The following is a 27,559-nucleotide window of genomic DNA, read 5'->3' on the forward strand; positions in this document are numbered from 1 at the left end:
GCACATGGGCACCAACATCTAGGAGGTGGAGTGATAAAGTCAGACACTGCCCTGGAACTCTGCAGATTATCCTCTCCCAAGGCCCAGGATTTCAGGGCTCAGAAGCAAGGGTGGCATTTGGGACGTTTGCAATAGTGAAGGACCACTGCCACCTGTGGACGGCAGAAAGCATCAGCACAAGCATGCTTTAGGCCCAAGCGAGGAGGACCAGTGATGAAGTATTTGTGCAAAAATTTGACCACCTGCTGAATGTGACAATGTAAATTCTTCCAACAGTAATGTTTTCATGGGTACACTTGTGGCCCGGGTTGGGGCTTTGTTCCACAAATCAGTAACTATCCCTCTGACCATATGAAGGATGTGATTTTTGTGTGTTAATAATATAAAGCACAGGATATGCATCACAAACTCAAAAGGCTTCAAGGGGCAGGTAGATGATGTCGATGTAGATGGATAAAAGTGTTAGGGACAGTGAATTGGAGACCACATGCCCCACCTAGAGGCAGGCGTTCAGTTTCATTGAAATTGTTTTTAGGAAGACGGTACTACATCAAGCAGCGTACATTTGCATCTCAGATCCAGCCTGCAGCCATCTAGCCCTGGAAGTCAGGGAGAGGACAAAAGATCCCAGGTGACATCTGTGTACCCAGGAACAAAAATCTAAGCATACTTAATTCACTATAAAATACTTGATGAGAGTGTACTTTCTTCCAGGCATCAGTCCCTATTGAGGTTGGGGAGATAGATGTTAATTACTGAGGTAGAATTACAGTTGTAACAAATAGAGTGAATGAAAATCCCAGGCAACTACACAAACATGACACCTTGTTTCCTTAAACTTGCTTGCTTATAAGTCACATCACGATTTTGTATACTGCTAAGAAAGATAAAAGTCTGTTAATGGAATTATGGCCTTAAGCCTTGCTTGTTTATAAGAAAGGAAAGCCCTACGCTTTCAACTCATTTTGTTTTACTGATAAAGCTCATTTTGGACTTTTTTCAAAGATTTAAAAAATCATATATGACTCTTACACATCCATAAAAAGGAAAATATAAATTAAATAATGCATTCCTAAAACTTTTTCAGAATGAGAGTTGGACTCTGGGCTCGCTTGCTGACTGAGCATCATCAGCATGCTTGTTTCCCACCCAGTGTCACTCTCTGGTCATCAGAAGAGTTAGGAAGAGCATTTCTTAAAAACAGTGCTTTGCTGTTGCCTGGTGTTCTCCCCAGTGACTGGCCTGTTCTCAGAGTTCACGTGCCAGTGCTTTCTCGATCTTACCAAGAGGTGTTAACGGGAGCTTTTCAGACATCAACTAAGACTCAGATTCTTTCCTCAAATGGTCCTTCCGTGGTTTGCTGGCAAAGGCAAGAGGCTTCAGTGGTGCAGTCAGTTGCCGGGGCTCACCCCCACGTGCACACATGTGCGGGCTGGACGGCCACGTCATCAGCCTGAGCTGACTGTTAGAAAGCCACGTCTAATTTCAGAGATGTGGGAATATAAAAATAATGCAGAATCAGTGAGAATACAGTCACTCCATGATCTGACCCGGTCTTCCGGGCCAGCGACATTTTCTTGGAGATGGTGACGGTCCTAGACCTGAAAACCAAGAAGTGATCCAGAAGTTGAGGTGGAAAAGTGTCATCCTGGTAAAGGCAGGGCCAGATTATGGGGCCGACCAGCTGGACAGCTTGTCCCACCACCAAATTGCAGCAGTGCAAGAGGGTTGCCCACGCTTGCTGTCTAAGCTTGCTCCATGGGCTTCTTCCCTTCCTGAAGCTGAGGGGATTGTTGAGTCAGAATGAAACCAAACCCTCACTGGTTTGTTTCTCTCGAGTATTCTTAGTGTGCATTTACACAGGTGCAGCTGGTCATCTGGAGCTCCAAAATCACACCGTGCAGGGTGCACAAGAAGTGACGGTCTTCGTGATCTAAGTGTAATGTACTGCCCCACCCCCTAGGAAATCATCTTGTTTCATAATTGACAAAATAAAGCCTAAGGGAAAAAAAAACTAGAGAACAAATGAAAATAGTCCAACTTTTTCAAAATACGGATTTTGCTTCTCCCAGGTGAAGTAAAATGTATATTAAATCCATTCATGTAAACAGTTTTTATCACTAATAAATTAGGTTCACTGCACTCTCACTAGGTACCTATTGAACAAATACTTAAAGGCTTTCAGTTTGTAGGGCCCCAGATGACTGTGCTTCCAAGGAATGGACATATTTGTCGCTGGTGCTGGCCAGCAAGGAGCTTGGCAAGTTCAGGGAACCAAGTGAGGGGCATTGCAGCTGGGACCTGAGTTAGGATGTAGGGCGGAGTGCGGGGAGCCAGGCAGGAGGCTAGTCCAGAGTCATGGCATGTAAATTATCTATTAAGGATTTCATTCTTCATCGCAAGAGAATTTGGGAGTTCTTAAAGAATTTTAAGCTGTGAAACAGCATGATCATATTTGCATTTTTACTCTGGCTACCGTGAAGTGAATGGACTGTTGGGAGTGAGTTATTTTCTCTCTGGATGAGGGAGAGCTCTTTGTTCATGCAGCAGTCTGGATTTTAGATATCTTTGAACCTGCTTTCAGGAATTTCCTCAAAAGGGCATGTGAATTATTATTAATCATCCTCAGCACCGTTTGGAATTTTTACAGAGCTGAAATTAACAATTACACCCCAATAACAATAATATATCACTGAGCAGTCTATTAAATGGAGTCTTTGGTGGTTTTATTTTTTCATTTCTTATTTTTGTTCTGGATAAGTGAATTAAATCATTAATGAATGAGCAAAATCAGGAATTTGGGACCAAAAGAGTTTCCCGTGACATTTTCCTGGGACACGGGCTGAGAAGAGATTCTGCTCTGTAGACCCTAAGAATGACCCTCTTGGCAACACACAGTAAGTTGACTCTTCATTCATTAAAAATATGCAACGACACTGAGGCATTAAATCATTAATGGCAGTTTTGGTTTAGTTGGTGGTAACTTCTTCCTATTTTGGTGAATGCTCAAATTCATTTCAGGAATACTCCCTGAGAGCCAAGCCGATGACAAAAGTGTGTTTTGGCTCCCCGGTCATTCGTCTTCAGCACCTCTTACATACATCTGGGCTAGATGCTCAGCTCATTATCTGTTTTAATTCTTACAAAAGCTTTTGGGGTAGGCATGTGAATCTCATTTTATACCCTTTACTTGATTATCCCAGTGAAACAAGAATAATTTTAATAATGATGATGCAAGCCAGTGCTAACACAGTCTGCTTATTATGAGCCAGGAGCTAACTTAATCTCAGTAGCCACAAGAGGAGGCACTGTTATAACCCCATTTTACAGATTGGGAAACCAGTGCACAGAGAGTTTAAGTAACTTGACTAAGGCCACACAGCCTTAGGGAGTGGTGGAGCTAGAATTTGGGCGCAGGGAACCTAGCTTCAGAATCTACGTGCTTAACCACTCGACCCAGCACCTCTTTAAAATTAATGCTTTTTGAAAAGTTAGTTTGTGATATATACACATATGTATACACACTTTTTTTTAAAAAAACATTTTTATAAACCCTTTTAACTGGATCACCCCACCATAAAAATAGGGGAGATTTTTGAAACTGAATCGAGCTTCATGGCACAAGATGAGTAAAGTTTAAAAGCAAGCAGATGTTTGCAAAGCATATAAAACTCAAAATTGCTCTACACTCGATGTTATTTGGAACACAGGCATAATTCTTTTCAAATATGATTTTATCTAAATGGTGTCCCTTAAAACTTCATTTTAACACCCAAACGATCCCCAGCTGTTCGGGTAGATTGGCCCCTGCTGAGCGTGTTTCCCAACACTTCCCATATTCCACCATAAATATTCATGATGCAGTACTCCTGCTACCCAAAGAGGGGCCAGGATTCATTTTTATGAACTCCTCTCAACTGGGATTAGCATCTTTCACCTATTACCCGACTCCTGAATTATGGTTTTGTTCTGCCGTGGTCTCCATTTGCTCTATTTTTACTGATACCTGAGAAGTCTGAAGAGAATGTGAAGTGTGAAAGAAAACTTCTAATCCCAGGAAGTTGGCCCAAGGAGTATACAAAATCAATTTTTTAAAAATACAATATCTTATTCAAACTTTGCCCCCAGACCAGTGTGAAACCGCGGTTTGCTTACTTTGCCAGATTTCCTAGGCAACAGCAGGGCCCCTGTGCAAGGTTGGTGTGCTGAATTTGAGGGCCAGGGGTTGGTGTGATGGAGGAGCAAAGTAGAGGGGATGCTGTTTCCACAGATAACACATGCTTGGGCTACAAAACTGGTGATTTTTTTCCGTATGATTTATGTTTGACTGTGTTTAAATCCCAGAAAATATTAGGAATAAATCTGCCTTTTTGGGGATTGAGAGGTAGCAGGAGAAGTGTGAATTTTCCCACCTTTGCAGTTCTCTCTCTCTCTCACTTTTAGTGAGTTTCTTAAATCAGGTCTACTGTTTGCACATGTCATATTTATAACATACCCTTATGTACCCAGAGATGCTCTTGACCTCCTCCCGACCAAAACCAGCAAACTACGACAAGTCACCTTCTCAATGGGAAGAAGGCTTGTCTTTGGCATTCGGCTCAAGACTTGGCACTAACCAGTCGGATGGACTTAGACACAGTATTTAACTTTTTGAAATGTCTGTTCTTCTATTTGTAAAATGGAGGAAATGTCCGTCACAAAGGCTTCTTATGGTGAATAAATAAGGTATGTAGATGGAGTCCTCAGCACAGGCCTACATGAGGAGTGTTGGCTCCCCCCCACCTTTCTCCTTTGTGTGATTGCAGCCACTCAGGGGTCACGGGAAGAAGTGAGTCATGGAAGATCAATGGTGGCCCTTAGCACTGGGGGACAGTGGTCACTTCCCACAGTTTGTGGGTTGGCCACGCCACCCAATGGCAAGAGGACAGCCTCTGACTATTGTGGAAATGCCGTCCAGTTCTACGAAGGCTTCTGCTGTGATAGAGTGCGTTGTGAGGAGAGGCAGACCAAATTAACCTCACTGCCTGGGTTGATTAACTACATAAAGGAGTGGGCAGTACCCTCACCTGCTCTTTCTGTAAATGTAATTTTCCTCCCTTTGGAACCCACTGGGCCAGTTACTGCCAGCCACCCCTTCCAGCCCTGCAGCACTCTGCTACACAAGCGGAGATGCTGAAAGAACACTTACTCATCAGCAAACATGGACTATCAACTTTGTGCAAATGGACCTCTTAAAGAGATACCTGCTGGCACCCTCACTGCCCAGGTCAGAACAACAGACTGGAGTAAGTCAGTGATCCAAAAATCTGGAGCTAGTACCTTGGAGTCATTAAGACATGAGGTCTGTGGTCAGACTTTGGGGGTTTGAATCCTGTCTGTGTTGTGACTAGTACCGTGATACTGGGCAAACCACTTAACTAATTCTAAGCCCGAGTTTCTCATAAGAATAGGACCTGTTTCATATGGTTGTGATCGGGATTAAGCAAGATGGTCCAGGTAAAATATTTGACACACAAACGCAGTGTTGGAGCAATGTGCTCCATTTATACCAGCTTAAAAATTAGTTTTGAAAGAACTGGCTGAGAGCAAACATTAGGTTCCATCCCATATACTTAAGCCTGGATATGTAATTGACCGTGCTGGTAGGGCCTCGGACAGCAACGCAATAAAGGTATTGAGTGTCCACTGAATATAGAGCATGTTTTTAACAAAACTGAAGGCTACTCTCTATTTCTGCTCATATTTTAAGGGGCAGTACTGAGTGGGTTGCTCTGCGTGGGGAGGTGAATAATGTGTGCATTTGGAAGGTACCGTGCTTTCTGAGGTGTGCACATGGAAAGGTCATTTTTTGATATGAAGTAGCAGTTACTCTATGCAGAACCTGGTGTCACTTGCGATTCCATTTCTTAAATACGACTGTCACCCACCAGGCAGAGATGTCTGCTGTTGCCATCTCTGGCATTTTCAGGCTTGCCCTGTTATTTTAAGCTGTGCTTCAGTGTTTATTTGGAGCATTTCTTTAGCTTTTCTTGCTCCTAGTTGCATCATGTTCGTCCCTCTTGGGCTGTCTCATGGTCTCCTAGGTTATTTAGGAATCCAGCCCAGTGGGGGTGTTGGGCATTATTTAAATGCATTATAGTAGCATACTACTGATGTAGTAAAAATGTAGTTAAATTAATTTAACTGAGTGGTAACAATAATAAAATCATCCAAGAAATTAGGCATAACATTGTAGTGCTTCTCACATGACAGATATGGCAAAGTAGGGTCAGAGACTGTTGGGGGAAACACCATTACTCTTTCTCCACATACACACCTTTGTCTGTTTATCTCAATACATACACATACGAAAGATATTATTTGGACAGGAGCTACAAACATGGGGTGAAGAGCCTCATCCAACCGTGGATATGGTGGTGTCTGTTACCCACTGACCCCTCGGACTAAGTCTGAGGCCCTTCTGTTAGAGAATGAGGGCTAGAAATGGACTGCATTCATGGGAATGCAGGTTGGGCTGTCTTGGCCTCAGGCCAGAAGGTGGAGCCTGTAATAATCTCCCCTGCTCTACTCAGAATCTAGCACTGACTGGTGGCAAACTGGCGCTCCTTGACTGTGTCAAGCCTCACTGCTCAAGATGGCACCATCAACATGGTATTGGGGTGGTTCCTTCAGGCAGCTTCACTTGACATTGATAGGTTCAGTGGAAGTAGGAGAGGAAAATTTGGAGGCCACTTAGTGACTGTAGATGACAAAATGGTTCACTTTGAGGACTTGAGAAAATACTTGGTGGAATTTCAAGGAAGTCTCAGTTCTTACCTGGTAGATCTAATTGGTGGGGAATAGAGACTGTTAAGATTATTGTAACATTGGTTGATTATCAGGTGTTTAAGTTCAATGTGATTTTAAATTTTATAATAAAACATATTTTGAGTTGGGGGGATGTATTGGTACAACCATTTTTGGAGTCTTAGTCTGAAATAGAAAAAGATTCTGGGGTATGTTTACAGAGTTAGTAGCTGCAAGGAATTCCTTAACCACATCATTCATAAGTAGTTATTACAACAGAATAGTTGAAGGTAAACATGCACAACTTTCTAGGTAATGTTATTTATGTATTTAATTTTATTTTTAAAGTATATATTTAATTTTATTTTAAGTATATTTTAAATTTAATTTTATGTATTTTATTTTATTTCAAATAATGGTGAGTCTCTACAATGATGGTAAGAGATGGTGAGTGATCTGAAATAATATTGTTCCATGCTGAAATGTGTTGGCTGTTAAAACAGCCGTCTGATTTAAAGAACTTTCCTGATCTGTTTCTACTTGTTAAAATGTGAACTTGTTATGAAGATAAAATGAGAGATTGCATATAAAGTGTCTAGCACAGTAGATTCTAAGTAATTGGTAAACCACTATCTCTATAAGCTATAAAGGGTTTTACTTAATACATTTATAAAGGCAGGGTTTCAGCTGTGGACATTCTGTTTTTAATTTGGAGCTCCTCTTTTATAAGATTTGGGTAACAGTGTCTGGGTATAAAGGAAACTATGAATGCAGAAGTTAGAAATGAACCATGTGAATTCGGCAGCCATGTTTTGGAGTGCCTTTCTGCCCAGTGATACTTTCTCTGGAAATCGCTCCCACCTACAACCTCTCTATGAGAAACCTCTGAAGCCATGTTATTTCACAGCCCATCCCTCCACTACAGAAGATCAGATGACAAATGGTTATGTGAGCCAAGTTGGGCCAATTATACTGATCCCCAACAGAGGTTTGAAATCAGGGAAGTGAGAGAGATTGTTCTAGTTTGTTTTTCCCCAGAACTCTAGGTAAGGATTTCAGTGCAAAAGTTTGAGAGGAGATCTAGGAAAACATCTGTGGGGGAGTGGAAAGGTAAAAGAGGGAAGGGAAATATGCCAATAAAAATGCATCAAACAAGTGACTACTTGGGAACCGCAGCTTAATGCAGTTAAAGAATTTAGTGGGGAATGTGTCTGAGTTGCCCATCTTATGGGGTGAGGGAGCTAAGATACTCATCCATCAGTTGATGTTGTTCTTGGTTAAGAGCTGCTCCCAGGAGGTGCTAATTCACAGGCACTGTCTTTGGGCAGACCAGACCCAAACAGCCAGAGGTGACTTTGGGATCAAGAGTTGCAAGTGTGATTAAGAGTCTCTTATGGTTTGTCTCGCTCTCTCGTTTCTTCTTGTTTCATTTGGGTGCCTGGGTGATGGACATTGGGGAGGGTATGTGTTGTGGTGAATGCTGTGTATTGTGTAAGACTGATGAATCACAGACCTGTACCCCTAAAACAAATAATACATTATATGTTAATAATAATAAAGAGTTGCAAGTGTGGGCATGGAATAGTGGGCTAGCAGATAGAGAAGCCTTCAGGGCTTGAGGGGATATGGGAAATGCACTGCCAGACCCTGATTACTGAGTCTGTTTGTTACCAGTAGATGAATCCTTTAAACAGAAGGGTTGAGGGCAAAGTTGTAGGCCTTGTGTAAGCTGATGAAGAAGAAGAGAAAGCTATTTTTTAGACAGAGGGTGGAGAATGTAGTATCAGGTACACAGAGACAAATAAGAGAAGACATGTGGTCCCTAAAATATGACAAAGGTGAACTGGTGTATAACATTCCAACTCACACAAGATTTGGCTGTTTCATTTTTCTGTTTCTAGATTATGTGAAAATAACTGACCCCCTACTCCTGCTCCCCCCACCTTTTTTTTGTTAGCCTGAGTAGCAACCGTTCATAAGATGTGGTGGATTGTATCTTCGAGAAATGGCCTCAGCAGTATTTCAGTATCACACGCTCTTCAGAACGTGAATGGTCCCCCATCAGAAGGCAAAGCCTGTTTTCCTTCTCCTTGAGATTATGTGGGCCTTTGTAGCATCACTGGTGAATAGAATATGGTAAAAGTGATGCTGCATGACTTTTGATACTAAGTCCTACAGAGTGTGCTTTCTATTTGGCTTTCTTTCTCCGTGTGCTCCTCCTGGAAACCCAGCTACCATGTTGTGAGGAAGCCCCGGTCATATGGGGAAGCTCCTTGTAAGCATTCCAGGTGATGGTTCCAACTAAAGTCTTACCTGGCAGCCAGTGGGAGAGAATTCCAGTCCCCAGGTTCAAGTTGCCCGTCCTGAAACCACATGCATCAGAGATGAGCCATCCTTACTGAGCCCCACCGAAATTGCAGATATGAGGGCAACATATGTGTTATCTTTGTTTCACATCACTAAGTTCTTGTCTAGCTTGTCTGTTGCACAGCTCTGGATAAGTGGAACACAGGATAAGGTAACTTTTGTGGGTTTATATTAGTGGGTTTCAAATAGTTCAGAGTAGCATAAATGCATAGTTAGTCACCCATTTTTTTAAGGTTTATTACTATTTTTTTTTAAGATTTTATTTGAGAGAGAGAGAATGAGAGATAGAGAGCGTGAGAGGGAAGAGGGTCAGAGGGAGAAGCAGACTCCCTGCTGAGCAGGGAGCCCGATGTGGGACTCGATCCCAGGACTCCGGGATCATGACCTGAGCTGAAGGCAGTCGCTTAACCAACTGATCCACCCAGGCACTCGAGTCAGTCACCCATTAATTGACAATTAAAACTGCTTTTTCTCCTCCCATCCCATCAGCATACTGGAGCCCTTCATGAGGAATTTGTAGTGAGTCTCACTGGTTGATAGCACCAAAGCCAGATCCACAAACTCTTAACACCCAACCCAGTGAGTGCCATTAGTTCATTACCATCATATTCTGAACCCTACAGGAGTCTAAGGACTCAGGAAGCCTTGGGAGTTGCTTTTTTGTTTTGTTTTTGTAATTGCAGGGGCCATTGTGCCTAGATATTTCAGCAACTGTGGTTTTCATGCATTGTCTCATTTAATTTTTGTGAAAATTCTGGTATAGGGAATATACCTATCATTTATAAAATAGGAAACAATGATTCAAAAAGTCTAAATCACTTGCTCAGGATTATGCCGTTAATGTCAGAATTAGGACTTGAAGTCATCTGTGTGTGACCCCAGTCTGCCTGCCTTCTTTCCTCTCTGTTTACTCTCTCCTGGCCTTGAGCCTGTGAAGGACTTGGGGTTCACAGTTTGTTTTTATCCCATTTTAGCCATATTCTGCACTATGTGGATTTTGTAAGTTGGCATGGTAACATAACCAACAGTGATACCTCTAGTTTGTGTGAAATTACCTTTTGAGGTTAAAAAATTTTTTTCTAACATCATAAGTTAGGGTGATCTGCTTATATATGGATGCATATATGTACATATGCATTTAATTATGTATACAAAATATGTATTATATAAAAATATAGTATAATGTATAACTATACAATATGTATTACAAAATTAATAACAAGAAATTGTATATATACATGTTACATGTATTTATATAATTACCTATTTAAAGAAAGACTTGGTAGAAATTACTAATTGTGTTATTCTACAACAAACTAGGCACTGCTTCATTTCTGTCTCATAAAATTGCATGTCATTCTTCTAATCAGTTCAAGAATTACTGATTGATTTTAAAATCTTTTTATTTTGAAATAATGTTCAGATTTACAGAAGAGTTATGAAGATAATACATTGAATTCTAATGCCCCTTTACTCAGTTTCTTTAAAAGTTGGCATCTTGCATGTGAAATTAACCTTGGTCCAGTGCTGTTCTCGAAATTATTCACTGTATTCAGCTCTCACTGATTTTCCACTAGTAACCTTTTCCATTCCAGGATCTAATCCAGAATACCACATTGCATTTGGTCAGCATGCCTTCTTCGTCTTCTCCAACCTGGGACCATTTTTTAGTCTTTCCTTGTCTTTCCTGATCCTGAGACTTTTTGAAGAGCACTTGCCAAGTATTAATAGAATGCATTTCAGTTGGGTTTGTGTCTTGTTTTCTCATGAAGAGACTGAGGTTATCAGTTTTCTGGAAGAATAGCATGGAGGTAAATACCTTGGACCCTTCTCATTGCATCATATTTAAGGTACTTGATATCAGCATGACTTACACTGGTCATTGATGACCTTGATCACTTGGTTGAGGTGCTGCCTGCCACGTTTCTTCCCTCTAAAGATGCATCTTTTCCCTTTCTATACTCTGCTGTTAGCAGTGGGTCACCAAGTCTAGCCCCCACTCAAGGAGAAAAGAATTATGTTCTATCTCTGAGAGGAAGGGGTGTGACTGGCTGACTTTTTTACATGGCAGAGGAAAGAGTGTTTGCACTCCTGTAGTGCTCCACAGGCCTACAGCAGGAACAGGTGTCTGGCTAGTAGACACTCCTGGGTGTCTCGAGTTGTACACATCTTTGATTTCTTCATTACAGGACATGCATCCCACAGAGAAATGCATGCTCTTGTTTATTGCATGATTGAGGACCAGTTGGTAAGCCTTCTACCATGGTCTCTTTACCCCCAAAACAAAAGGTTCACTTTTGTCTTTTAAATCCTGGTCTGTGGTGTTTGACATAAAGTATTCTTTTTTTCAAGTGTATAGGACTTCTTTCCTCTGAAAGGAAGGAGATAAGTCTTTTTTAATCTTTAAATTTTCCCTGGCACTTGGAAAGTAAAAATAATTATTGTAAATCATAAAATGTATAATATATAAAAATATGCATCATATTGTATTTACTATACTTAGATATTTTATATTTACATAATGTATAAAAATTTGTGAACATAAAGTTGTAAAACTTACAAATATTACAAAATAATAATAATAGTTCCCATTGATTAAAAATGCTTCCCAAATGTTGAACACTGTGGTTGGTATCTTACAACCCTTATTTCTAATCCTTATAAAAATATTTATGAGGGAAGTATTCTAAATCTCATTTTATAATAAAAAGAAGCAGATGTTTAGGGGAAGAAATTATCTTCTCCAAGATGGCATGGCAGGTAGCTGGGGTTAGAACTTAGGGCTCTTTGACGGTTAACTGTGAACCTGATAAATGTTTATAGATTGGCTGATTAAAATTGGGTAGGGTAGGGAAAAAAAACAATATTTGAAGACTGGACTAGAAATAAGTATTTCAAAAATTACACACAATCACGCATGATTGCAAAAGACAGGTGTTAGGCTATGTCTGTGTGAAGAGTGGCTGCCACTCCGAGTCAGAAGAACCATCGCGACATCCAGGCTGATGTGGGAAAGCAACAGTCTGTCCTGCGTTCTGTGAGGGGGAGCCCCAGCTTCTACCCCCCTCTGCCGTTAGAGGTGGGCTATATGATACCATCTCCTACCTTTGATATGCCCCAGGTAGGCCGATAACCCTGTCTCATGAGGAGACAGGGCGTAAGTGAGAGGGTTCTTAAAATGGCTGCAGAGGGGTGCCTGGGTGGCTCAGTCGTTAAGCGTCTGACTTCGGCTCAGGTCATGGTCTCAGGGTCCTGGGATGGAGCCCCGCATCGGGCTCCCTGCTCAACGGGAGGCCTGCTTCTCCCTCTCCCACTCCCCCTGCTTGTGTTCCCTCTCTCGCTGTGTCTCTCTCTCCCTGTCAAATAAATAAATAAAATCTTAAAAAAAAAATGGCTGCAGAGAGCTTGGAAGGGGAAAAGCAACAAGTCAGTCTAGGATTAAAGCTCCTATACAGTCATTACAGGGTAATACTAGAGATGAAGCATGAATCATGCAGGTAAAAACGTGTGTGTGTGTGTGTGTGTGTGTGTGTGTGAGAGAGAGAGAGAGAGAGAGAGACAGAGAGAGCAAGGGGTCGGGGGAGCGGAGGAGAGAAATGCATGAATATGAATCTCAGGCCGCAAAACTGCCAAAGCTTCAGTGTGGCAGTGTCGCAGCTCTGTGTTTTCTAGAAGTCAGCTTCATTTTTATTCTGTGCCCCTTCCCTGCTGTACTGTGGGATACGTAACTTTGCTCACTATTTGGAATTCTCCCCTTGGAGTCATGTTGAGAGGCCTGGGGATCTCGGTAGTGAGCCGGGAGGCTCTCAGCCTTGGCCCAGTGAATCGTCCACAGTGTCCCTTTGGGTTGGATGCTGCTGCTGTACCCTTTGTGGCACAAAGTTACCATCACAAGGTCAGTTCCCTTCAACTCTTAGGAGCAGTGCCATCCAAAAATAAGGACTAGAACCCCTGCCAGTCTTGTTTTACAGACGTGGCAACCCCGCCTCTTGGCGCGGGGGAAAATAGGAGGACCCCTGTAGCTCAAGGTTTTGTGGCCTGGCCTATTATAGTCTCATTGGGATAGAAATTCTGGTGTGTATGAAGCTCCAGGCTTAGCAGGATGCTCCTCCCATCAGGGAAATCCGAAATCCGAGTTACCACTCTGACACTGACTTGAGGATTCCTGAATCTTCTTTTTCTTTCTCATCCCTCGGTTACTTAGTTTAATATTTCTACCGCCATCCACTGAGAGACTTCAAGAACATCCTGCTGTCCCAGGCTGGCATGGTGTCCCCGGCAAGCCACGCAGAATGTCGCTCGCAGGAAGGCTGAATGAGACACACACGTTGACAGCCACCTTTCAGAGCAGGGCTGGCCTTCGTGGTTTCTGCCGCGTGGTACAAACTCAGCTGCCAATCTGTCCGCCGAACACAGGCCTTTCAGTTTAGCCATGGTGAGGTGGGCGTAACTGAGCCTAAGAGGACAAACACACAAAAGTATGCACGTCTGTTCCCTTCTAGACACCCCTCACCCACCCTCCGCCTTTCCTTTGCGCCCTGTCTTAATTCTGTAATTTCAAAGTGAAAACAGAACGTCTACTCTGCTTTCTTTCTCCAAGTAATACTCGGTCAAGGATTCCTGTCTATAAACAGCACCAGTGTTTTCCTTCTAAGTGTTGACTCATGAGACAAGCCAGCTCTGACTTCGAGGCTGGTCTAGAAAGTGTTTTCAGACGTCCGGTTCCGCTCGGCAAGCCTGTGCCCGGTGGGTCGAAAGGGTACGCAGGGCTGGCCCCTGTTTCTCAGCTCTGAGCTCATTGATTTGATACAGCTTCTTTTGTTACTGCTGAAATGAGGGCGGGGAAGACTTGGATTAATAAAAGCATGAAATAAAATACATGTGTAAAAATGCGGTGAATAGCAAAGAGGCTTGTGGGGTAGAGTTGTGCAGGGCCCACAAAGCTCGTGGTGGAAAAATTGAGGTTTCTGTGGTGTATACCATGGTTTATTTACGGAAATCATGACAGTGGCACCTCAAGAAATTCACTGAGGACTGGCGACTGATGGATTTCCAAATGAAAAGCCGTGCGTGAGAAATTAATTTCCAGGTGTGCATGGCCACTTACTTTAGATTTCCCCTCCTCCTGGCTGATGTTGCCACAGGCCCAATTGTTACAATGAAATGAATGTATCGTTTGTGTCACTTATGGTAGGCAACGGGTATTCTCTGGGGTGTGGAGCAGAACACTCATTTGGCACATGCAAAGGCCCTCTCCAAGGATTCTATCTTTATTGCAAGTGACGTCTAAAGTATTTGGCGCATGCCAAAGAACAACAGTGCTCTGTGGAGCTAATGTATTACATGAAAAATAATCATGAACTAAAAATCTCAATATAGCTGTTACTGTTTTCTCTAAAAGTTATGAGAAAACAAAATAACAGCTTCCATGCTTCATAAAAACAGATGCCGCATTCTAGTTACTGTGGTTCGTGATTGTCATTGTCAATATAAAATAGTTATCATGTATCTGAGCTCCATTAGAAATTGTTTACAGAGATGCAGGCCATCTTCCTGACTTGGGTGCTAACACGTGTATGACCTTACACAAGTCCCTTAACCCATCTTATCTGCTAAATGAGCAGGTTGGTTTAGATAATTTTTATTTCCATTTAAGTTGTAAAAATTCTGTAATTCGAGGTCATAAAGACTTAACACTGATCTGAAGCAAAATGTGCAAGGTAAATGATTTGTGCTGTGTCGGACTAGGCCCTCCATGTAATTTTGAGTGCTCAGAGGACAGTCTTAAGACTTAAGCTATGACAGGGGAGGGCAAAGGATTAGGCTTTCTTCGTCCTCTAAAAGTCAGCTGGAGAATGCTCACTTTAATTATGTGCACTTTAGTGATCTTAAGTGGCGTCTTTAGACAAGCAGAGGGTGAACCGGAACTCCTTCAGCATATGCTAGAGCCCACAGCATATGCTAGAGACCTTACCCAGAGCTTTCTTAGCACAGGTCGTAACAGCTTCTGCTACAGCCTTTGTGTTTCTAACTGACAAAAAAGCCTTATTCAGTTAGTCTTTTTCCCGTGATCAGAAGGCATCACAGTTGCTTGAGATTCATAATAGATTTCACTCCTTACCTGTTTACAAATGGTTTTTCTTTATCGAAGTCTTTTGATGTCTGTGATTTCTTTTATGCGATGTCTTATACTTTCATTTGCTTATTACTATAAAAATCATGTAAAGTTACAGGGAGTAGAAGAGCAATGTCAAGCTTCCATAATGTTTTAGTCTCCAACAACTTTCATGATTGCATATTTGTTTCCAGTCATTGTTTCAGTGAAAAATATGTCTTCACACAGTGATAATCCTTCTGTCTGGGTAAAAATCTTTTTAGTCAGTGTCAGCATCAATAATTTTTCACTGACTTGGATGTTCTTTAAGCTGAAGAGTGTCTGTATATGTGCCCGAAGCAAACGAATGGATGCGAACTTACTTCAGAAACTGGAGGTCAGATGGGGATGGAAGCATGTATTACCTGATCATTGTCAGAAGAGGAAGAAAGGAAAAGAAGTTGCTGCGTGTAGAAACAAGGAATTGTGTTAGCTTGCTCTGCAGCGTCATCTGCCCTACACTTAATTGGTAGTTTTGGCTTTCTTCCTTCATTAAGTAGATTATCTAAATCTCTTTTACTCTGAGTTCTGTTCATGAAGCTGGCACCTCTGTCTGTGTTTATGAAATGGATGGACTCCTGTTAGGCCAGTTGATGATTTGGTCATATGCTGAGGATGATCACACTACTCATTGAGCGGCCTTGCCATGGTTGCTCTTCAGAGTTTCTAGGATTCTAGAATCACAGGCATTAGAGATGATCACAATCACAGCCTCTAACCCCCAAAAGGATCCCCAGTGCAAGCCTTTCCACCTGAGTCATTCACCAGCTTCCAGTCTTCCAGGGGTGGGGTGCTCATCACCTATGTGTTGGTCTATTCTAGGAGTACAAGCTCAAAGGCCTATGGGAGTTGGGCAGGTAAACAATGAATAAAGAAATAAGAAGATCAAATGCAGAAATATATTCAAACTGTTTTTATTGTTCCGGAGTTATAGCATAAGGATGTAACATAAATATGTAAATACATAAATATTTTAAATTCAAAAGTGAAAAAAATACAAATTGAAAAATAGAAACAATGATTCTTTTAACATAGCATCCTTTGTATGCATATTAAACCCATATGCCTTCGCTTATTTTTCTTGAAATGTGGCTTTTTCAATCTGTCTTTTATTTTCCTTCATCGGATATAGATGCAGGTTCACAGAAATAATTCTCTAATATAAGGAAAAAAACTGGGTGAGCATAATGCTAAGTGGCAACTTAGCAGCCAGCCCTAATGGCAGGAAGGCGATAGGCCTGTGGTGGGGTCTGTGGTGGCCTGGAGAGCCCACGCTCCCTCCAAAGTGGGCAGCCACTGCTCAGCTGCACACACTTGCTGACACTTGCTGACATGTAGGAATGTGGGCCCTGTGTTACTAATCTTCCACTTTTTCAAGAAAAGCTAGGAATCTGGAGTTTTAATAAAATCCTCTACCTTTCAATGTTTTCTATTTTAGAACACTGTTTGGGCCAAATAAAACATGTCTGGAGGGGGCTGAATGACATCTGTGAGCTGCCATTTTTCTTTTCCTGGCCCATTTCAGGGGTCAGCAAACTGTGGCCTGCAGGCCAAATCCAGTCCACAGCCTGATTTTCTAAGTGAAGTTGTATTGGAGCACAGCCATGCTTATTTGTTTGTGTGTGGTCTATAGCTGCTTTTGTCTGCAGTGACAGAGATTATAGGCCTACAAAAGCTAAAGTGCATATGATCTGGCCCTTTACAGAAAAACTATGTTGACCCCTGGTTTCTTTGGATCCGGTAAAACTCGTAACTTTTAGAAAGCCCTTCCTTATTTTGAGGTAAAATCTGCCTTTCTTTGGCTTTCATTTCTTGGTTTTGTGTCTGTTCCTGATGACCCTTGGGCATTTGTAGAAGACACTTGACCCCTCTGGGATTACTTAGCCATAAGACCATCCAGCATTAGGTTGAACATCTTTCAGGGGCAAAAGCTTTCACCCAAATTAGACCTGACTTCTTGGATAAGTGGAGTATTTTGGAATAATCTAAGATACCGCATGTCTATCCAGAAAGTGGATGGAGCTTGTTAGCAGACTGCAGAACCATAAAAAGTGCCCCAGAGGGGGTTAATAGGAGCACTAAATGAGTTGTCTTAGTGTGTGTGAATCTACCCTATGAGAGGTTGGTTGGTGGCATGTCTCTGTGTCCCTAAATTCTTTGTTGCTCTTAGGATAATGTGTAAACTTTGTTCCGTGACCACAAGGTTTTGGGCTACCCAAGCTGGCCTCCCCATTGAGACTGTTACTTCTTTCCCCCACACTCATATTAGTGTTTCCGTCACCTGGCTCTTCCTTCACTTGCTCAAGACATTCGAAGCACTTTCCTATCTTAGGCTTTTAGCACTAGTTATATTTTTTCTGCCTGACACAGTTATCCCCATGTCTTTATAAGGTGGATCATTTTTATCTTGTAGATTGTAGTTTAATGTTACCTGTTTAAAGACTTCTTTCCTAACCACCTTCTCTTGGATAGTACTTCTGCTAGAAAGTACCTCCTAGCACATTTTTCCATTTGTCAGATTCCTTGTCCTTTGTTGTGATCATCGTGTTATCGATCTGTATTCTGGTAGACTGCTGGTATCCTCTGTTAGAATGTAAGTGTACTGAGACCAGGACCTTTCTGGTCTTGTTCTTTGCTTTTTCCTAGCACCTCGAAAAATGCGGGTACTCAAAAATATTTGAGGAATGAGAGAATTGCACATCAGCAGTAGTTTCATAAATAAAAGCATTGTATAAATTACAATCCCCATTATTCCGTTTGACAAATGAACTTGGAAAACCCATCAACCGCATCTTAAAAAACAAACACTTCTCACTAGGATAGAAGGCTTCAAATTAAATTACTCCTGCTTTGTAATAACTCATTATCTGTGTATTTGATGAGGACATTTTTTAGTTGTTTTTATTAGTAGAAACCAGTAATCATATACTAACATGTTGATTACTAACTGAGTTAATAACATGAATATTTTCTATGTGATGCTTTGCCATATACAAAATGTAAATCCAAAAAGCTTCTGCTCTGCCATTCTCCCACAAGAGGAAAATCAGAAGGGACATTAGAGATTTTCCACTTTATTTTACAGGTGAGGAAGTGAAAGCCCAAGAGATTTCTTGAGGTCATGCAGCTTGTTAGTTGTAGTCTGCAGGACAAGTGAAGGTGGTCTGTTTCCAGCCCCTGTGCATTTAACTGTATTTTCCTTTTGTTGGTGATTGGCTTACTTTATAGGTTCTGGTGGTAGTGAGAGCACCTCACATATTAATAATAGTACTTATTTTCTTTGTAAGAAAACTGTCATGCATGTTCTGTTAGTTTACACGAATCCCATGAGAAAATCTGAGTAATTACTGTTGCCCTATTATCTTAATTTAAAAAATGATTAAGAAGGAGTACAAAAATAGTAGTTCAAAAGGATACATGCAGCCCAGTGTTTATAGCACATTATCAACAATAGCCAAATTATGGAAACAGCCCAAATGTCCATCTGTTGATGAATGGATAAAGAAGATGTGCCAAATATATACAATGGAGTATTACTCAGCCATAAAAGAATGCAGTCTTGCCATTTGCATCAACATGGATGGAGCTAGGGAGTATTATGCTAAGTGAAATAAGTCAGAGAAAGACAAGTACCATATTTCATTCATATGTGGAATTTAAGAAACAAAAACAAAATAAATGAGGGAGGGGGGACAGAAGGGGGGCAAACCAAGAAACAGACTCTCAACTATAGAGAACGAACTGATTGTTACCAGAGGGGTAATGGTGGGGAGGGATGGGGGAAATAGGTGACGGGGGTGAAGGAGGGCACTTGCGATGAGCCCCAATATTGTATGGAAGTGTTGAATCACTGTATTCTATACCTGAAACTAATATTACACTGTAAGTTAACTAACTGGAATTTAAATAAAAACTTAAAAAAATGATTAAGAGGAATTCTGGTTAGCATTAACACCGTGACCACATTCTCACACATGGAATGTGGTAGAAATGGAACGTGAATCTAGATCCTTACCAGTGCTCTTTTCTACCTTTGGTGTGGTATCTGCCTGTCATTCTTTGAATCTGGGGGCTGAAATTTAATGCTGAGGTTAGTGATTAATAAAAACGCAGGTGCTGCATATATGCTGAGGACCCTTCTGGTGATATACTAAAATATTAGGTGTTTACAGATTTATAAGAGCAGCAATAACTTCAGATAGTGCTTAAATATATGTAGTCATGGTTCTACATACATTTATTAACTCACTTAGTATTTGCAGAAAGCCTATGAGGTTGATGCTATCTTATCCTTATTTTAAATTTGGGGAAACTGAGGTACAGAGGGATGAACTATCTTGCCAAGTAACATAGCTGGTGGGTGACCAGTAAAGCTTGATTTGAAGCCAGACAGCCTGGCTCCAGAGTTTGTCCTCTTAACAATTGTGTTAGGTTACCTCATTTCTGGCCTAAAAAATCATAAAACTAAAGGAGTGGGCTTATTGTGAGGCCCGAGATGAAGCCCTGGAGAACTTGTCATATTAGGAAGTGGAATTCTAAGCTGCTGGGACGCCTGTCTCCTCTCCCTCAATAGCTGCATTGGCCTGTGGAGAGGAAACCTCTGCTACCTTCTACCTTCTGGAGGAAACCTTGAGGAAGATGCTTTGCTCCTCATGCAACCTGCTGATTGGCTCTTGTCCATGGAGGAGGGACGTGTTTAGCTGTTGAAATGGTGGAAGCTTGTTCTCCTTTGGCCCGTGCTAATCACATGTGACCAGCTGTGTTGACCGTGGTAACCACAGTCTGAGGCCCAAGACCTCATTCACAGTAATCAACATGTCCTTTGCTAGAGTGTTCCCACTTCTTACCTACTTCATGACCTGGTGGTTGTTGTTATTGGTGGCAGCAGGGGGATTTAGGTGTTGGGGAGTGCTGCCAAATATCTTTGTTTCTCATCAGAGCAAACTGGAGGGGTGGCCAAGAAGAAGGGGTTAAAGGCAGTGGTGCTGAAGGCAGGGAGTCTACTTTGGAGGTCTTGGTGCTCACAGATGAAGGAAGGGGACAACGAACCATGAGGGACTATGGACTCCGAGAAACAAACCGAGGGTTCTAGAGGGGAGAGGGTGGGGGATGGGTTAGCCTGGTGATGGGTATTAAAGAGGGCACGTTCTGCATGGAGCACTGGGTGTTATACGCAAACAATGGATCGTGGAACACTACATCAAAAACTAATGATGTACTGTATGGTGACTAACATAACATAACATAAAAACAAAACAAAAACAAAAACAACCAGGTCCCTGAAATAAGGCAGCTTTGCATATGGCCAGAGAAGATGATGTAGAGTAGAAGATTTCATGCACTGAAAATAAACTTGTCAAATCATTCTATGTGCCAGGCCTTGGGCATTCCGCTCTGAACAAGAGAATCATCCTTGCTCACGTAGGACTTAACGTGCCAGCGAGAAAAGACAGACGACAAATAAGTGAATAAATAGGATAATTTCAGAGAAGGAGAAGTGTTCTAAAGGAAAAACAAATTGACAGGGCAGCTGGTGATGGGTCAGAGAGGGTGGTCAGGAAGGCCTTCCTGAAGAGGTGACATTTGAGTGATGAGGGCCCAGCCTTGTGAGGGTCTCAGCAGAGGGTTCTTGCAGAGGGATCTGCACCATGACTTCCTTCCCCCTTTTCCACCCATTTCAGACATGTGGTCAATTTCCCAAATGCCTCTTCCATCCTGGAGGGTGTGACTGCTCTTGTCTTTCCCAGTTTGCCGGATTCCACCAGCGAAGAAAGCTCTAGTGTTAGCAGATGTCAGTAAAGACTATCAGGTGCCTTGTGGAAATGACAGCCCTTCTCTCCTACAAATCTCTTAGTCCAACTGAAGAAAGAAACGAAGTTAGTTTGGCATGATGTGTTTCTAGGGAGCCCACTACTTCCATTGCTAAGAGCTCAAACGCCATCTGTTTAATAATCTGTTCTTGAATTTATGCAAGGGTTGATGTCATGCGCCTTGGGATCAAGTCTCTGAAATTCACCAGTCTCCCTCTCTTGAAAATCTGGACAACATTTGTAAATTTGCACTCTTCTGGAGCCATGCCTGCTTTCTGTAATTCCTCTAGGATTGCTGACACTGGTTCAATGACCACATCTGCATGTTCCTTTAATACCCTGGGATCTGACGTGCAGCTCAGGAAACCTCAATTCATTCATCGTAGCCACTTCCTCTGTCTCTCCTCATCTAACTTTGGCAATAACTCTCTCCTTTTCATCTATTTGTTATATGTGGTTTTCTTAATAGGAAAGTAATACATGTTGTAGAAAATTGTAGAATATATAAAAACAGGAAAAAAGTCACTTGTACCTAGTGACAATTACTTTTAACAACTTGGGGTAGGTCTTCCAGCCTTCCCTCAGCCATTGCCCCCATATACATATATGGGCAGACCCTCCACACACACGTTAACACACATGTCCATAAACATATGTGTTCATAAGTTTATATTGTAAAATTTGGAAAGGAATGCAAAATCTCCTTTGTTGTATGATTTTTTTTCTTAGAATATATATTGTCAGTATGACTCTTTTCATTCTGAAAATTGCTTTTCTATGACAGAAATAGTGGAAGCAAACCAGGACTGAAGAGTTTTTTTTCTCCTGGACAACACAGCATTGTATCTCTTTTCTCAAGTGGAAGCAATGTGCCAGTTCTGCCCTTTTTCACTTCTGGTGCTGAACGTAACTAAGGCAGTTCCCTGGGTGGCCTCTTGTAACAGTGATACCTTTTTTGGAGGTTCTGAGTGGAAAAGGAAGAGCACATTTTCCTGTGTGTCTTGGGACTTTGAAAACTCCTTGCAGTAGGATGGTGTCTCTGTCTTGCATTTGGGCTTATGTCACACTGTCTTCAGTACATCAAGTAACTTTCTCCAAGTAATTAGTATGGTGCCAGTTTTAGAAGAGCTTTCTTTCACGGGTCTCTTGGGAATATAGGAGAAAAGAGACCAGCATTGCTTCCGGAAACTTGTACGAAGACTTGCAATTTATAGAAAATGGTATGTAATACACACATCCAGTAATAAAAGTGGTGACGTCTTACATGTGCTGGAGATTTGTGGTCCGCTTCAGTCTACAAAACTCATCAGCCCATCTACAACTCTGATTTTGTTCCTGAGCTGATGGGGGGCCAGGGGGCAGTATGGTCTGTGCTGACTTTCAAGTTTAGCCTTCCAAATTCCTGGGTCTTCTTGCAAGCTCTGATCTCTGCACCCTCCCAGTTCAACATTGCATGGATTCTCACTGAGCATATTTCTGTGGTATATTCCTGTTCTGTAGACGCTTCTCCCAAAGTATACCAAAACTTGAAAATAATAAGAGAAAACCCTCCATGCTTCATCTATACCAAATTGTCTTCTTGATGGGAGTCCATGGGCCCAAGATTCACTTTGCAGAAGGAGTGGAGAACTGAATTCATTTTGCGGGGCAAGGGCAGTCTCTCTGTGCATTTCCCTGAGGAAGTCCTCTGAAGGCTATTCTGAAAGGCTGGCCCTCTGAAAATCTCTGTAGTATGTTCCTACTGTTCCTCATTAGAGTTGATTATGTATCCTTTTTTCCTGTTTCTGTAAACAAATGTAGCAATATGAGTTCACCAGAGTGGTCCTTTTGTAGATCACAGCTAGGTTGTAAGCTCCAGCAGAGCAAGGCTCACGTCGGCAGTTCAGTCAGGTTCTATCTGCAGGGTCTGGCAGAATGCCTAACACAAGGTAGGTGTTCAGTAAACATTTGTTTACTCGTTTGACCAGTATAACTTGATATCTACCATGTCAGACAAAGTTTTTGCTTTTATGGTGCTTAGCTTCTCACTGCCCTTGTCTTTGGAAGACAGACAATAAAGAACGGTTATAATACATAAGTGAATTATATAGTATGTTAAAACATGGTAAGTGGTAATGAAAGATGAGAGCAAGGTATCGGGTTGACAGTTCTGGGAGTTACAATTACAAATAGGGTGGTCATGGGAGGCCTCCTTTGAATAGGTGACATTTGAGCAAAGACTGGAAGGAAGCGGTGGCGGGGGTGGGGGATTGGCTATGCAGTATCTGGGGGCTGTCTGCAGGCAGAGAGCAGCTCGGGCAAAGGCCCTGGGGAGAGTGGGAACTTACTGGCAAATTCAAGGAGTAGCAAGGCCACTGGATATGCATAACTGAGAGAGAAAATGCTAGTAAATGTAGTCATCATGGTAATGATTGCAAGGTGGAATTGCCATCAGCCAGGACGGGGAAGACTGCACGTGGAGGAGGATTGTGGAGGATAGATCCCAAATTCATCTGGGACATGTTAAGTTCAAGATGACTGTTAGACATCCAAGTGGGAGAGGTGGAGTAGACAGTTGGAAATTTAAGTCTGCGGTTTAGCAGAATGGCCTGACCTAAACATTTGGGAGTTTTCAGTAGATAAATGGTTTAAAGCCAAGAAACATGATTTCAGGTGACTGTGTATAGAGAAAGGATGGAGGGATCAGTGATGGGGTCCTGGCACACTCCAGTGGTAGGGAATTTCCAAGAAGAGGAGACACTGCCAAAGAAACTGAGAAGGAGTGACCAGTGGGGCTGAAGGAAAATCAAGAGAGCACAGTGCCTAGAAGCCAAGGGCAGGAAGGGCTGAGGAAGGCGCTAGTGCATTCTTTTGGATAGGTTTTCTTTATTTTCTGTTTTTCTGGGCAGTGTTTTTTCTCACTTTACCTACTTCCTGATACTGGTTTTAGTGTCCCTCGATTTCTGATTATTTTTCTTTCTTCCATCCTTTATTGTCATCATGGACCACATATAGAGAGGATATTGTTTGCTTTAACAGCTAATTATCCTGAGCATTTTGCGGGGCAAGGGCAGTCTCTCTGTGCATTTCCCTGAGGAGTTTCCCTGGGGTCCAGGGGGCTCCTGGACCCCATTCCATTGATGCTGACATTCTCAGGTTCATAAGGAAGTGTAACAGTAATGTAAGTATTAAAACCAGTCTGACTGAGGCATCTTACACAGAGTGTGGAGACAGCTGTGGACATTAAGTGAAACTTGGAAGTGTTTTTGATACCATCTTTATCCAGGGCCTCTTGTATGACACTAACTCATGTATCATCAGATCAGTCATTGGTTCTCAGGAACTGAGGACTGTATTTCAGAACAAAGCCATCAGTAAATTTAGGATTTTTATGTTGATGCAATAATATCAATTAAAATGATAGGGAGCAGCACTTTCCATATAGTGTGCTATTATTAATACCATTAGATTTAATATACAATTGCTGGAGCAGTATTTCAAAAGACACATTTGAGCAACTTTATTGCATAGGCTATGATGGTAGGTATGGGGGTAATTCACAGAAATATAAGACATGATCACCGTGTGCTATTGGCAAGACTAGGCTGTATAACAGGAAAATCCCCAAATGCTGTGGCAGAAAGAAAACAGATGCTTATTTTTTCCTCACAAATAATTCTGAGGTGAGTGATCCAGGTTGGCAAGGAAGCTCTGCTCACAGAGTCATTCAGGGACCCAGGTTCTTGCCATCATTCTGTTCAGCCATCATTGAGAACATTGTCCCCACTCACATGGTTGAAGCTTGAATGCAGGCACGTCATGATCCAGCTCATGGCACATGGAGGGAAATTGTGGATAAACACACACCCCATAGTTTAATCAGATCTAGAAGCTGCAGAATCACCTGAACTCACTAGCCATTGGCAAAGCATAGTCAAACAGTTTCATGTGATCCCAGCAAAGGAAGCCAGGAAATCTAGCCTCTCCACAAACCCAACTTCTTCTGCTTTCTAACTGGGGCAGAGGGGAGCAAAGACTAGGTTTTGGTAGATAGCTATCCATCTCCAGTGCCTTTTATTGTGGAATCATAAACACTAACATTTAAAAATGTTTTCGGAATTGTCTGGGGATCCATAGACTTTATATTATTCAGTCCTTATAACGACCCCATAAATTAGGTACTGCTGGGCCAATTTCACAGATAGAAGATTAAGTGCCTTGCCTATGTTCTCACACCCAATAAGTGTGGACCTGGAGTTTGTTCCCAGGCAGTCTGCTTTGAAAGCTCTTGATCCTTTAACACTTTTTATATGGCCTCCAGTGGCTTGAGACTGTTATGATAACAACAGAAAAAACAATTGCTTAATAATTTCCTGATGGCATTTTCAAATCTATTGTCTTATTTGAAATTCACAAGCACAGCTTCAGTCTGTCCTTTTATAAATGATGAAATGGAGCAAGAAAAGTTAAGTGATTGATTAAGCGCCCATAAGTTTGTTATTAGTGATTGGAAGCAGAACTCAGAACTCCAGATGTGCATTTGAATTTTTCCCCCCAGTAAACTATATTAACTCAATAAAATACTCATGAAATGGACAGTGAAAGAATGAAGTAGGATTAACTCTTGCTCAGCTGAGTCAGGTTTTCCAGTTGAGGAGATGAGATGTTTAGCTTAATAGAATGTGATCATTCCAATTGAGTTTAGAATATTGTGGTCCTTAGTGGAAACCGGTAATAGAAATTGGGGTGGCAACTTCTACCAATGAACTCTTTGTGAATATGAGACAGTGCTCTATTTCTCAGATTATGATTTCTGTTATTTTCAAATAAAAATGTATTCACATCATAGGTCTTACTGCAACTACATCTGAGTGGTTCTTAATGCTAGAGACACATTTATGGCCACTTGGGGGCTGACTCATGAGGGAAGATTACTCCATGTTGCAGCAAATGTCATCATTCATTCTCTCACTTGAGGTGATGAGTCATAAATTGGGTAGGAATTTAAAATGAAGGCAGAGTATTTGTGTGAGATCTCACACAACTCATACATTTGGTGTCCACAGAGACAAGAGAATGCAAACCAGAATACTTATAGGACTTGCTATAGTTGAACTTAGTGGGTGTAACACATAGAGTGAAACCAGTGACCCTCTCCCCCATTCCTCTTCCTCAAAATTATACAGGACTTTACTTGGTTTGGGGATAGAAAGAGGGAATGATTATATGAAGGTTTCGTGTGTGTGTTTGATATCGAAGTTTAGAATGGAAAATGAGCTACAATATACTAAATGTTATTGCTCTTAGGGAAGACACAATTCTTTGGACCACTTTTAAGTCTAAACCTTGCCAAATATAGAGTATTGGGGCATAGTTGTATAAGTATGTTGGGAAATTCCTTGGATGACACTGTGTGGCACAACACAATTCTACACCTGTTGGAGGGCTAAGAGGGTGAGCATACTCTAACTGTAATTGGAGGCTCATGCAAATATAAGGATGTGATAAGCTTTTCATGTGCTGCTTACAGTGGGGCCTGGGGGTGGGGAGAAGAAGAAAATAAATTTCATAATGGGGCTCAGACTGCTGGAAAAATCTATTAGCATGTGTGAAGAGCTTATTGATTTCAAACAAACAATTATCCAAGCTTTTACAGGCATTGTGAAGACCTGTAGTAGAAGTTGGCTAAAACTGTGGGTGATGGGGAGGATGGATGTGCTCAGTTCCAGTACATCACCTGGAAACTCTCCTGGAGGGCCTGGAAGGAAAAAAGCAAGCCCTCTCCTGGGCCTGAAATTAGTACCACCAAAGGAAATTGTATACCGTGTCATTGTTGAAGATGCTTTGCACAAGGATCACCTAGCTCCTCCCATCTGGGCCTGAAAACAGAGGTGCCATAGCACTCAGTAGAACCCAGAAAAAAAATACAGGTTTTGTTCTTGTCCCCCAATTGTAGATTTGGAGGTCTGTTTAGTGGTTTGCCTATCTCATTGTGCCACTGCGTCATTGCCACTTATTCTTTTTATACAGACATTCCCCAGTTTTCCATTAACAAGTATACCTGGGGAACAAGGTTGGTTGGAGGCATGGGGACAGAGTCTGGGTAGGCTAATTACTGGGGGGTCTGGAGCCTTTACATTTAAAAAAAATTTTTTATTGTTATGTTAATCACCATACATTACATCATTAGTTTTGGATGTAGTGTTCCATGATTCATTGTTTGTGCATAACACCCAGTGCTCCACGCAGAATGTACCCTCTTTAATACCCATCACCAGGCTAACCCATCCCCCCACCCCCCTCCCCTCTAGAACCCTCAGTTTGTTTTTCAGAGTCCATCATCTCTCATGGTTGGTCTCCCCCTCCGATTTCCCCCCCTTCATTCTTCCCCTCCTGCTATTTTCTTCTTTTTTTTTTCTTAACATATATTGCATTATTTGTTTCAGAGGTACAGATCTGTGAT

This window comes from Callorhinus ursinus, unplaced genomic scaffold, assembly GCF_003265705.2.
Source record: "Callorhinus ursinus isolate GAN/ISIS: 27379988/994484 unplaced genomic scaffold, GSC_fseal_2.0 scaffold28, whole genome shotgun sequence".
Lineage (NCBI taxonomy): Eukaryota > Metazoa > Chordata > Mammalia > Carnivora > Otariidae > Callorhinus > Callorhinus ursinus.